Here is a 5,000-nt window from a genome sequence, read left to right as displayed (position 1 = left end):
AATATGGTGAAAGTTTACAATCAAGCGTCTCTTGTTGTTGTTTTTTTTGCATTTTGGTCTTTTGGCCGAGTCGGGAGGTGACTAAGGTGTGTGTGTATGTGTGTGTGCGTGTGTGTGTGTGTGTGTGTGTGTGTGTGTGTGTGTGTGTGTGTGTGTGTGTGTGTGTGTGTGTGTGTGTGTGTGTGTGTGTGTGTGTGTGTGTGTGTGTGTGTGTGTGTGTGTGTGTGTGTGTGTGTGTGTGTGTGTGTGTGTGTGTGTGTGTGTGTGTGTGCACTTGTCTCACCGTCCTTGTGTGGACATACACTTAATAAACCACCTTTCTGTGAGGATCTTTTGACTTGTGAGGACATTTGCCTGCTCCTCACAACTACAGAAGTCAAATATTTTTTTTACTTTGCGTGTTTTGCATTCTGAAGTGAGGTTGCAACTAGGGATGTCCGATAAATGTTTTAAAATGTAATATCGGAAATTATTGGTATCGTTTTTTTTATTATCGGTATCGTTTTTTTTTTTTGGTTGTTTTTTTTGTTTGTTTGTTGTTGTTTTTTATTAAATCAACATAAGAAAACACAAGATGCACTTACTCGTGCACTAACCCAAAAAAACTCCTTCCCCCATTTACACTCATTCACACAAAAGAGTTGTTTCTTTCTGTTATTAATATTCTGGTTCCTACATTATATATCAATATATATCAATAAAGTCTGCAAGGGATACAGTCCGTAAGCACACATGATTGTGCGTGATGCTGCTCCACTAATAGTACTAACCTTTAACAGTTAATTTTACTCATTTTCATTCATTACTAGTTTCTATGTAACTGTTTTTATATTGTTTTACTTTCTTTATTATTCAAGAAAATGTTTTTAATTTATTTAGCTTATTTTATAAAAATTTTAAAAAGTACCTTATCTTCACCATACCTGGTTGTCCAAATTAGGCATAATAATGTGTTAATTCCACGACTGTATATATCGGTTGATATCGGTATCGGTAATTAAAGAGTTGGACAATATCGGAATATCGGATATGGGCAAAAAGCCATTATCGGACATCCCTAGTTGCAACTCTTTACTCCCATCTAGGGCTAGATATATATTTTTTCATCATTCTAGCTATAGTGGAAAGGGGGGCCCTCACAACCCACTAACCAAACGTGGGTCCACACAAAGTAGGCAAGACATGTATGTGTGTGTGTGTGTGTGTGTGTGTGTGTGTGTGTGTGTGTGTGTGTGTGTGTGTGTGTGTGTGTGTGTGTGTGTGTGTGTGTGTGTGTGTGTGTGTGTGTGTGTTCTGAAATGACTTGGACATGAGGGGGCTGCATGTATTAATGGAAGGTAGGGTCGGGTCGGGGTCGGGGGTCGTGTCCTCCTCCCATTTAGTGCGTTACACCAATAAGGCTTCCCGGATGCAGCAAAGAGGGACACAAAAGGAGGAGACGCAGGGAGGACAAGCCCCGCCCACACGCAGCATTAGCTTATCTGACATAGCGTGGGAGGTTGATGACCGTGCATGTGGGGGCCAGGGAGGGAGGGAGGGCCCCCACTTAAAAAGAGGCGGCCCCCACGTTAAAAAGAGGCGGTCTGGGCAGACGAGCTGATTGTACGTTTTGGAAAGTTAAAAAAAAAAAGAAGAAATCTGACAACAAAGGTGTTGATGTTACATTTGTCAACTCCAACGGTTCTGAGGGTCCACAAGTTGGGAGCCTTAAGAGCCATCAAAGTTTTAGAATTGTGTCCAATATTTGTACTAATACTACTTATAATAATAATAATGATTATTATTATTATTATTAATACTACTTCCACTAAACACTTTTTTCATCTGAAAACATCAAAGCTGAACTTAAGGGCCACTTTAGTTCCTACAATGATCTCAGAATGATTGTAACCTGAGTGGGTCGGGGGGTCGCTATATCTGATGTTTAGGAACATTAATACAAAACCTCACAATAAAGTCGGATTGAATGCCAAAAACGTCATGACAGACCGCCTGAAAAAAATGAAATGGAATTGTAAATGTTTTTACTGAATGAGAATGTACATGAAAATAAAGAATGTGGGATTTACACAATTAACTACGAAGGATAAACACTGAATATTGACAACATATGAACGTCACCCCCCGTCTCCATACACATATTTTACAGTCAAGCCAAACGCGACAAAAATTGTCGAAATATGAACGCGAAGGGTTAAAAAAAAAAGTGATATATCACTAAGCTTTAGGACTTTGTTGTGAAAATCTCCTTCCGTGTCTGTTTCTGACACCCACATTTCAGGCTCTGGAAACACTCTGTGGAAACACTCCCCGCCCACACTGCTTGGTACCTCGTCTGAGCTGCTGGGACTTACATGACCATAGTAACTAATTAGATGACCATAGTAACTAATTAGATTACAATAGTAACCAATTAGATGACCATAGTAACCAATTAGATGACCATAGTAACTAATTAGATTACCGCAGTAACTAATTAGATTACAATAGTAACCAATTAGATGACCATAGTAACTAATTAGATGACCATAGTAACTAATTAGATGAGCATAGTAACTAATTAGATGACCATAGTAACTCATTAGATGACCATAGTAACTAATTAGATGACCATAGTAACTAATTAGATGAGCATAGTAACTAATTAGATGACCATAGTAACTCATTAGATGAGCATAGTAACTAGTATATCACACAAAAGCGCAGATTCCGACCATTGAAATACTTGGTATAGTTGAAGACTGAAAAGATGAGTACACATCATAATGGCAGCTACACTTTACATCTTAAAGATTGGGGAAAAAAATTGGGGTAATGTCCGGCGGGCCAGATTGAAAAGTTTAACGGGCCGCATGTTGCTCCCGGGCCTTTATTCGCCCAGGTCTGCTTTAGAACGTTTTGTACGATATCCTTATACTGATCATTTTGTACGATATCCTTATACTGATCATTTTGTACGATATCCTTATACTGATCATTGTGTACGATATTCTTATACTGATCATTTTGTACGATATCCTTATACTGATCATTTTGTACGATATCCTTATAATGATCATTTTGTACGATATCCTTATACTGATCATTTTGTACGATATCCTTATACTGATCATTTTGTACGATATCCTTGTACTGATCGTTTTGTACGATATCCTTATACTGATCAGTTTGTACGATATCCTTGGACTGAACTTTTTGTACGATATCCTTATACTGATCATTTTGTACGATATCCTTATACTGATCATTTTGTACGATATCCTTATACTGATCATTTTGTACGATATCCTTGTACTGAACTTTTTGTACGATATCCTTATACTGATCAGTTTGTACGACGTCCATATGCTGATCATTGTGTACAATTTCCTTATTTTACTGATCATTTTGTATGATATCCATATACTAAACTTTTTGTACAATTTCCTTATTTTACTGAACTTTTTGTACGCTGTTCTTAATTTACTGAACTTTTTGTACAATTTCCTTATTTTACTGATCATTTTGTACGATTTCCTTATTTTACTGAACTTTTTGTACGATGTCCTTATACTGAACTTTTTGTACGCTGTCCTTAATTCACTGAACTTTTTGTAGGATTTCCTTAGTTTACTGAACTTTTTGTACAATCTCATTTTACTGAACTTTTTGTAAAATGTCCTTATTTTACTGAACGTTTTGTACGATGTCCTTATGCTGATCATTTTGTACAATTTCCTTATTTTACTGATCATTTTGTCCTTACACTGAACTTTTTGTACGATGTCCTTATACTGAACTTTTTGTACAATTTCCTTATTTTACTGATCATTTTGTACGATATCCATACACTGAACTTTTTGTACAATTTCCTTATTTTATATAATTTTGTATGATATCCATATACTGAACTTTTTGTACAATTTCCTTATTTTACTGATCATTTTGTACGATATCCATGTACTGAACTTTTTGTACGATTTCCTTATTTTACTGAACTGTTTGTATGATTACCTTATTTTACTGAACTTTTTGTGCGATGTCCTTATACTGAACTTTTTGTACGCTGTCCTTAATTTACTGAACTTTTTGTACGATTTCCTTATTTTACTGAACTTTTTGTAAAATGTCCTTATTTTACTGAACTTTTTGTACAATATCCTTATTTTGCTGAACTTTTTGATTGATGTTCTTATTTTACTTAACTTTTTGTAAGATGTCCTTATGCTGATCATTTTGTACAATTTCCTTATTTTACTGATCATTTTGTCCTTATACTGAATTTTTTGTACAATTTCCTTATTTTACTGATCATTTTGTACGATATCCATATACTGAACTTTTTTTACGATTTCTTTATTTTACTGAACTTTTTGTACGATTTCCTTATTTTACTGAACTTTTTGTACGATGTCCTTATACTGAACTTTTTGTACAATTTCCTTATTTTACTGAACTTTTTGTACGATGTCCTTATACTGAACTTTTTGTACGCTGTCCTTAATTTACTGAACTTTTTTGTACGATTTCCTTATTTCACTGAACTTTTTGTACGCTGTCCTTAATTTACTGAACTTTTTGTACGATGTCCTTATTTTACTAAACTTTTTGATCGATGTTCTTATCTTACTTAACTTTTTGTACGATGTCCTTATGCTGATCATTTTGTACAATTTCCTTATTTTACTGAACTTTTTGTACAATATTTTGTGACGTTCGCTGAGACGTCTTTGTTGAATGTTTCATCCTCCTTGATCCATCCCACAACCACGCCATCCTTCTACCTCCGAGGAGGCGGGGCCAGAGATACGACCAAACCAACTGGCTTGGTAAAACAGATTAAAGCAGGCCTGGGCAATTATTTGGACTCGGGGGGGCAAATTTAGAGAAGAAAATGTGTGTGTGTGGGGGGGGGGGGGGGGGGCGCTGCTATATCTGATGTTTAGGAACACTAATACAAAACCTCACAACAATGTCTGATTGAATGCTTAGTTTGCCCAGGTCTGATCTGGAAGGTGATG

Source organism: Entelurus aequoreus, linkage group LG03, assembly GCF_033978785.1.
Source record: "Entelurus aequoreus isolate RoL-2023_Sb linkage group LG03, RoL_Eaeq_v1.1, whole genome shotgun sequence".
Lineage (NCBI taxonomy): Eukaryota > Metazoa > Chordata > Actinopteri > Syngnathiformes > Syngnathidae > Entelurus > Entelurus aequoreus.
This window is presented reverse-complemented; position numbering follows the sequence as displayed.